Raw genomic sequence first — 9916 nt, 5'->3', positions numbered from 1 at the left:
CCCCGTAGAAAAGTGACTGCCCTATTAAATCCTGCTAATATGAGAAGGGGGTACAATTTCCCCGTAGAAAAGTGACTGCCCCCTTATATCCTGCTTATATTAGGAGGGGGTACAAATTCCCCGTAGAAAAGTGACTGCCCTATTAAATCCTGCTAATATGAGAAGGGGCTACAATTTCCCCGTAGAAAAGTGACTGCCCTATTAAATTCTGCTAATATGAGAAGGGGCTACAATTTTCCCTTAGAAAAGTGACTGCCCCCTTATATCCTGCTTATATTAGGAGGGGGTACAAATTCCCCGTAGAAAAGTGACTGCCCCCTTAAATCCTGCTTATATTAGGAGGGGGTATAATTTCCCCGTAGAAAATTGACTGCCCTTTTAAATCCTGCTTATATTAGGAGGGGGTATAATTTCCCCGTAGAAAAGTGACTGCCCCCTTATATCCTGCTTATATTAGGAGGGGGTACAAATTCCCCGTAGAAAAGTGACTGCCCTATTAAATCCTGCTAATATGAGAAGGGGGTACAATTTCCCCGTAGAAAAGTGACTGCCCCCTTATATCCAGCTTATATTAGGAGGGGGTACAAATTCTCCGTAGAAAAGTGACTGCCCCCTTAAACCCTGCTTATATTAGGAGGGGGTACAATTTCCCCGTAGAAAAGTGACTGCCCCTTTAAATCCTGCTTATATTAGGAGGGGGTATAATTTCCCCGTAGAAAAGTGACTGCCCTTTTATATCCTGCTAATATGAGAAGGGGGTACAATTTCCCCGTAGAAAAGTGACTGCCCTATTAAATCCTGCTAATATGAGAAGGGGGTACAATTTCCCCGTAGAAAAGTGACTGCCCCCTTATATCCTGCTTATATTAGGAGGGGGTACAAATTCCCCGTAGAAAAGTGACTGCCCTATTAAATCCTGCTAATATGAGAAGGGGCTACAATTTCCCCGTAGAAAAGTGACTGCCCTATTAAATTCTGCTAATATGAGAAGGGGCTACAATTTTCCCTTAGAAAAGTGACTGCCCCCTTATATCCTGCTTATATTAGGAGGGGGTACAAATTCTCCGTAGAAAAGTGACTGCCCCCTTAAATCCTGCTTATATTAGGAGGGGGTACAAATTCCCCGTAGAAAAGTGACTGCCCTATTAAATCCTGCTAATATGAGAAGGGGCTACAATTTCCCCGTAGAAAAGTGACTGCCCTATTAAATTCTGCTAATATGAGAAGGGGGTACAATTTCCCCGTAGAAAAGTGACTGCCCCCTTATATCCTGCTTATATTAGGAGGGGGTACAAATTCCCCGTAGAAAAGTGACTGCCCTATTAAATCCTGCTAATATGAGAAGGGGCTACAATTTCCCCGTAGAAAAGTGACTGCCCTATTAAATTCTGCTAATATGAGAAGGGGCTACAATTTTCCCTTAGAAAAGTGACTGCCCCCTTATATCCTGCTTATATTAGGAGGGGGTACAAATTCCCCGTAGAAAAGTGACTGCCCCCTTAAATCCTGCTTATATTAGGAGGGGGTATAATTTCCCCGTAGAAAATTGACTGCCCTTTTAAATCCTGCTTATATTAGGAGGGGGTATAATTTCCCCGTAGAAAAGTGACTGCCCCCTTATATCCTGCTTATATTAGGAGGGGGTACAAATTCTCCGTAGAAAAGTGACTGCCCCCTTAAATCCTGCTTATATTAGGAGGGGGTACAAATTCCCCGTAGAAAAGTGACTGCCCTATTAAATCCTGCTAATATGAGAAGGGGCTACAATTTCCCCGTAGAAAAGTGACTGCCCTATTAAATTCTGCTAATATGAGAAGGGGCTACAATTTTCCCTTAGAAAAGTGACTGCCCCCTTATATCCTGCTTATATTAGGAGGGGGTACAAATTCCCCGTAGAAAAGTGACTGCCCCCTTAAATCCTGCTTATATTAGGAGGGGGTATAATTTCCCCGTAGAAAATTGACTGCCCTTTTAAATCCTGCTTATATTAGGAGGGGGTATAATTTCCCCGTAGAAAAGTGACTGCCCCCTTATATCCTGCTTATATTAGGAGGGGGTACAAATTCCCCGTAGAAAAGTGACTGCCCTATTAAATCCTGCTAATATGAGAAGGGGGTACAAATTCCCCGTAGAAAAGTGACTGCCCCCTTATATCCAGCTTATATTAGGAGGGGGTACAAATTCTCCGTAGAAAAGTGACTGCCCCCTTAAACCCTGCTTATATTAGGAGGGGGTACAATTTCCCCGTAGAAAAGTGACTGCCCCTTTAAATCCTGCTTATATTAGGAGGGGGTATAATTTCCCCGTAGAAAAGTGACTGCCCTTTTATATCCTGCTAATATGAGAAGGGGGTACAATTTCCCCGTAGAAAAGTGACTGCCCTATTAAATCCTGCTAATATGAGAAGGGGGTACAATTTCCCCGTAGAAAAGTGACTGCCCCCTTATATCCTGCTTATATTAGGAGGGGGTACAAATTCCCCGTAGAAAAGTGACTGCCCCCTTAAACCCTGCTTATATTAGGAGGGGGTACAATTCCCCCGTAGAAAAGTGACTGCCCCTTTAAATCCTGCTTATATTAGGAGGGGGTATAATTTCCCCGTAGAAAAGTGACTGCCCTTTTATATCCTGCTAATATGAGAAGGGGGTACAATTTCCCCGTAGAAAAGTGACTGCCCTATTAAATCCTGCTAATATGAGAAGGGGGTACAATTTCCCCGTAGAAAAGTGACTGCCCCCTTATATCCTGCTTATATTAGGAGGGGGTACAAATTCCCCGTAGAAAAGTGACTGCCCTATTAAATCCTGCTAATATGAGAAGGGGCTACAATTTCCCCGTAGAAAAGTGACTGCCCTATTAAATTCTGCTAATATGAGAAGGGGCTACAATTTTCCCTTAGAAAAGTGACTGCCCCCTTATATCCTGCTTATATTAGGAGGGGGTACAAATTCCCCGTAGAAAAGTGACTGCCCCCTTAAATCCTGCTTATATTAGGAGGGGGTATAATTTCCCCGTAGAAAATTGACTGCCCTTTTAAATCCTGCTTATATTAGGAGGGGGTATAATTTCCCCGTAGAAAAGTGACTGCCCCCTTATATCCTGCTTATATTAGGAGGGGGTACAAATTCCCCGTAGAAAAGTGACTGCCCTATTAAATCCTGCTAATATGAGAAGGGGGTACAATTTCCCCGTAGAAAAGTGACTGCCCCCTTATATCCAGCTTATATTAGGAGGGGGTACAAATTCTCCGTAGAAAAGTGACTGCCCCCTTAAACCCTGCTTATATTAGGAGGGGGTACAATTTCCCCGTAGAAAAGTGACTGCCCCTTTAAATCCTGCTTATATTAGGAGGGGGTATAATTTCCCCGTAGAAAAGTGACTGCCCTTTTATATCCTGCTAATATGAGAAGGGGGTACAATTTCCCCGTAGAAAAGTGACTGCCCTATTAAATCCTGCTAATATGAGAAGGGGGTACAATTTCCCCGTAGAAAAGTGACTGCCCCCTTATATCCTGCTTATATTAGGAGGGGGTACAAATTCCCCGTAGAAAAGTGACTGCCCTATTAAATCCTGCTAATATGAGAAGGGGCTACAATTTCCCCGTAGAAAAGTGACTGCCCTATTAAATTCTGCTAATATGAGAAGGGGCTACAATTTTCCCTTAGAAAAGTGACTGCCCCCTTATATCCTGCTTATATTAGGAGGGGGTACAAATTCCCCGTAGAAAAGTGACTGCCCCCTTAAATCCTGCTTATATTAGGAGGGGGTATAATTTCCCCGTAGAAAATTGACTGCCCTTTTAAATCCTGCTTATATTAGGAGGGGGTATAATTTCCCCGTAGAAAAGTGACTGCCCCCTTATATCCTGCTTATATTAGGAGGGGGTACAAATTCCCCGTAGAAAAGTGACTGCCCTATTAAATCCTGCTAATATGAGAAGGGGGTACAATTTCCCCGTAGAAAAGTGACTGCCCCCTTATATCCAGCTTATATTAGGAGGGGGTACAAATTCTCCGTAGAAAAGTGACTGCCCTTTTAAACCCTGCTTATATTAGGAGGGGGTACAATTTCCCCGTAGAAAAGTGACTGCCCCTTTAAATCCTGCTTATATTAGGAGGGGGTATAATTTCCCCGTAGAAAAGTGACTGCCCTTTTATATCCTGCTAATATGAGAAGGGGGTACAATTTCCCCGTAGAAAAGTGACTGCCCTATTAAATCCTGCTAATATGAGAAGGGGGTACATTTTCCCCGTAGAAAAGTGACTGCCCCCTTATATCCTGCTTATATTAGGAGGGGGTACAAATTCCCCGTAGAAAAGTGACTGCCCTATTAAATCCTGCTAATATGAGAAGGGGCTACAATTTCCCCGTAGAAAAGTGACTGCCCTATTAAATTCTGCTAATATGAGAAGGGGCTACAATTTTCCCTTAGAAAAGTGACTGCCCCCTTATATCCTGCTTATATTAGGAGGTTGTACAAATTCCCCGTAGAAAAGTGACTGCCCCCTTAAATCCTGCTTATATTAGGAGGGGGTATAATTTCCCCGTAGAAAATTGACTGCCCTTTTAAATCCTGCTTATATTAGGAGGGGGTATAATTTCCCCGTAGAAAAGTGACTGCCCTATTAAATCCTGCTAATATGAGAAGGGGGTACAATTTCCCCGTAGAAAAGTGACTGTCCCCTTATATCCAGCTTATATTAGGAGGGGGTACAAATTCCCCGTAGATAAGTGACTGCCCTATTAAATCCTGCTAATATTAGAAGGGGGTACAATTTCCCCGGAGAAAAGTGACTGCCCCCTTATATCCTGCTTATATTAGGAGGGGGTACAAATTCCCCGTAGAAATGTGACTGCCCCCTTAAATCCTGCTTATATTAGGAGGGGGTAAAATTTCCCCGTAGAAAAGTGACTGCCCCTTAAATCCTGCTTACATTAGGAGGGGGTATAATTTCCCCGTAGAAAAGTGACTGCCCTATTAAATCCTGCTAATATTAGAAGGGGGTACAATTTCCCCGTAGAAAAGTGACTGCCCCCTTATATCCTCCTAATATTAGGAGGGGGTACAAATTCCCCGTATAAAAGTGACTGCCCCCTTTATTCCTGCTTATATTAGGAGGGGGTATAATTTCCCCGTAGAAAAGTGACTGCCCCTTTAAATCCTGCTTATATTAGGAGGGGGTATAATTTCCCCGTAGAAAAGTTACTGCCCTATTAAATCCTGCTAATATGAGAAGGAGGTACAATTTCCCTGTAGAAAAGTGACTGCCCTATTAAATCCTGCTAATATTAGAAGGGGGTACAATTTCCCCGTAGAAAAGTGACTGCCCCCTTATATCCTGCTTATATTAGGAGGGGGTACAAATTCCCCGTAGAAAAGTGACTGCCCCCTTAAATACTGCTTATATTAGGAGGGGGTATAATTTCCCCGTAGAAAAGTGACTGCCCGTTAAAATCCTGCTTATATTAGGAGGGGGTATAATTTCCCCGTAGAAAAGTGACTGCCCTATTAAATCCTGCTAATATGAGAAGGGGGTACAATTTCCCCGTAGAAAAGTGACTGCCCCCTTATATCCTGCTTATATTGGGAGGGGGTACAAATTCCCCGTAGAAAAGTGACTGCCACCTTAAATCCTGCTTATATTGGGAGGGGTATAATTTCCCCGTAGAAAAGTGACTGCCCCTTTAAATCTGCTTATATTAGGAGGGGGTATAATTTCCCCGTAGAAAAGTGACTGCCCCTTTAAATCCTGCTTATATTAGTAGGGGGTATAATTTCCCCGTAGAAAAGTGACTGCCCCCTTAAATCCTGCTTATATTAGGAGGGGGTATAATTTCCCCGTTGAAAAGTGACTGCCCCTTTAAATCCTGCTTATATTAGGAGGGGGTATAATTTCCCCGTAGAAAAGTGACTGCCCCCTTAAATCCTGCTTATATTAGGAGGGGGTATAATTTCCCCGTAGAAAAGTGACTGCCCCCTTAAATCCTGCTTATATTAGGAGGGGGTATAATTTCCCCGTAGAAAAGTGACTGCCCCTTTAAATCCTGCTTATATTAGGAGGGGGTACAATTTCCCCGTAGAAAAGTGACTGCCCCCTTAAATCCTGCTTATATTAGGAGGTGGTACAATTTCCCCGTAGAAAAGTGACTGCCCCTTAAATCCTGCTAATATTAGGAGGGGGTACAAATTCCCTGTAGAAAAGTAACTGCCTCCTTAAATTCTACTTATATTGGGAGGGGTATAATTTCCCCGTAGAAAAGTGACTGCCCCTTAAATCCTGCTTATATTATCAGGGGGTACAATTTCCCCGTAGAAAAGTGACTGCCCCCTTAAATCCTGCTTATATTAGGAGGGGGTATAATTTCCCCGTAGAAAAGTGACTGCCCCATTAAATCCTGCTAACATTAGAAGGGGGTACAATTTCCCCGTAGAAAAGTGACTGCCCCTTTTATCTTTAATACATATGGAGGGGGTACAAATTTCCCTCTCGAAAAGTTACTGTTCTAATAATTAGTTCTTACATGAGAAATTGCATACAAAATGCTACGGAGAAAAGTTGCTGCTTACTTAATTTACTTCACAAAACAGTAGGGAAATTAGATGTACTATATTGTCGTATAAAGCCTTTATAACTCTGGTATCTGGCTCATAATTGACTTAATTATTACGTACAACTTTCTCATTTGAATGTTCATCAAAACATTTGAATGAGTCTACCATTTGAGTAGGGTGATAAAGGTGTCCTGGGTTCAATACCCGGTGGAGGCACATGGTAATTCGGATCCAACTTTAAACTGTGGGTCCATTCTTGATTAGACTTAGTGTGCATAAATTAAAACGCTAACTCAATCAATCCATCAACCAAGACATTTGAATTGCATTTTCTTGAAACATTTTGGACAACAAATTTGTACACATTGTGTGTGTGTACTGTCACAAATAAATAGGTTTCTCATCATAAAAATACTTCTTATATAATCTATGCATAACTAACAAAAAGTAAAACACTTTGTCCCTTGTGGTAATTATATTTATTTGAAAAGCACGACGAGAGCCCGTAGAAGCGATATTTTAACATGGAAATATTTTATAACTTGTAAAATATAATTGAAAGTGGTTGCTTCCACATATCCGTAGTAACTCTCGAATTTAAAAATTACATTGATGCATTTTATGATAGAACCTTTGATCAATTTTTAAAATAATCGAATACACACGAAATGTACGACAAAATGCTGAGGAACAAGCGAAGGAATGTCTTAAACTAACAGCATGTCCCGTACTCTTTGTTTTATCGGGTACTTATTGGCATCCGCTATTACGTCTCCGTTTTGCTTTCTCTCTGTTCTATCGTGGGCGATTCAGCTGCCTTTTCCTTGAAAGTGTGGATTTTTGTGGCAATGCTTCAGCTGGTCGGCTCAAGTTAATGGGACGTCTGCCTTAATTAATCACGTTTGACATAGATATTTACTAGCTTGAAAGAAAATATACTTTATATTTAGTTACTGTGATCAGAGGATTGTAGTAATCAATGTTTTATGCAGCATATAAACTTTCAACGGATAGTCACAAGCCACAGCGAACATAACCACAACTCTATTTCATAATTACACGTACAGAAGGATGAGTTCCACACTGAACTGCTAGCTGACGGGTGCCAGAAATTTCCACTATTACTATCAAAAAGATGTGACTCGTCACTTCCTTCATTATTGTCTCCAAAATCCATGTTTTCTAACGGTGCATGTACAGCCTACGTAGCGGGAAAGTGTGGCTTATGACTATATCACTGCACAGATGACCACCTGGTTGGAGAGCCAAAAACTTCAGTGATGTACATATTATACTGCCATTCGAAAAGAAAAATGACAATGTCTCGCACTTTTTGGACAGTGGGTTGCTTATTGTGCATGATGGTATGTTCAACAACAACAACATAAAAATCAAACATGTGGCTTAAGAATACCATCCACTGACTCCTTCATGTGTTAAACATGGTGAATAATATGTAATAGGTTAGTTGCAAACCACAACGAAATTATAAATGTCTGTATTTGATAAAGTTTTTGTATAAATTGAAATACATCACATATTATATTAAAATGCACTACAGCATTATTGAAATACATATTTAGTGAAAAGTGATAAATCATAATTCTCATGCTATATGCATTGTATATTATTTTTTTGTTCAATTTTTTTGAAGTTAAAACAATTGTTTTATTTGACTTGTGTACTCCTGGTGTTTCTGAATCGTATTGATTCTGATCAAAATGTTACAATTAAAACTATAGTCTGTGTGTAGATGTATCTTGCTATTTGTTCCTATGAAAATATGATTAGTGTGTACATAAATATGTTGGTGTGTGTAAGTATGTTTATATGTAATATATGTTTCTGTGTAACAAAATTATGATTTATCAACCTCATAACACGAATAACGTGTGTATTCGATTATTTTAAAAATTGATCAAAGGTTCTATCATAAAATGCATCAATGTAATTTTTAAATTCGAGAGTTACTACGGATATGTGGAAGCAACCACTTTCAATTATATTTTACAAGTTATAAAATATTTCCATGTTAAAATATCGCTTCTACGGGCTCTCGTCGTGCTTTTCAAATAAATATAATTACCACAAGGGACAAAGTGTTTTACTTTTTGTTAGTTATGCATAGATTATATAAGAAGTATTTTTATGATGAGAAACCTATTTATTTGTGACAGTACACACACACATTGTGTACAAATTTGTTGTCCAAAATGTTTCAAGAAAATGCAATTCAAATGTCTTGATTGATGGATTGATTGAGTTAGCGTTTTAATTTATGCACACTAAGTCTAATCAAGAATGGACCCACAGTTTAAAGTTGGATCCGAATTACCATGTGCCTCCACCGGGTATTGAACCCAGGACACCTTTATCACCCTACTCAAATGGTAGACTCATTCAAATGTTTTGATGAACATTCAAATGAGAAAGTTGTACGTAATAATTAAGTAAATTATGAGCCAGATACCAGAGTTATAAAGGCTTTATACGACAATATAGTACATCTAATTTCCCTACTGTTTTGTGAAGTAAATTAAGTAAGCAGCAACTTTTCTTCGTAGCATTTTGTATGCAATTTCTCATGTAAGAACTAATTATTAGAACAGTAACTTTTCGAGAGGGAAATTTGTACCCCCTTTATATGTATTAAAGATAAAAGGGGCAGTCACTTTTCTACGGGGAAATTGTACCCCCTTCTAATATTAGCAGGATTTAATGGGGCAGTCACTTTTCTACGGGGAAATTATACCCCCTCCTAATATAAGCAGGATTTAAGGGGGCAGTCACTTTTCTACGGGGAAATTGTACCCCCTGATAATATAAGCAGGATTTAAGGGGGCAGTCACTTTTCTACGGGGAAATTATACCTCCTCCCAATATAAGCAGAATTTAAGGAGGCAGTTACTTTTCTACAGGGAATTTGTACCCCCTCCTAATATTAGCAGGATTTAAGGGGGCAGTCACTTTTCTACGGGGAAATTGTACCCCCTCCTAATATAAGCAGGATTTAATAGGGCAGTCACTTTTCTACGGGGAAATTGTACCCCCTTCTCATATTAGAAGGATTTAAAGGGGCAGTCACTTTTCTACGGGGAAATTATACCCCCTCCTAATATAAGCAGGATTTAAGGGGGCAGTCACTTTTCTACGGGGAATTTGTACCCCCTCATAATATAAGCAGGATATAAGGGGGCAGTCACTTTTCTACGGGGAAATTATACCCCCTCCTAATATAAGCAGGATTTAAAGGGGCAGTCACTTTTCAACGGGGAAATTATACCCCCTCCTAATATAAGCAGGATTTAAGGGGGCAGTCACTTTTCTACGGGGAAATTATACCCCCTCCTAATATAAGCAGG

Source organism: Lepisma saccharinum, chromosome 28 (genome assembly GCF_977018435.1).
Source record: "Lepisma saccharinum chromosome 28, izLepSacc3.1, whole genome shotgun sequence".
NCBI lineage: Eukaryota > Metazoa > Arthropoda > Insecta > Zygentoma > Lepismatidae > Lepisma > Lepisma saccharinum.
This window is presented reverse-complemented; position numbering follows the sequence as displayed.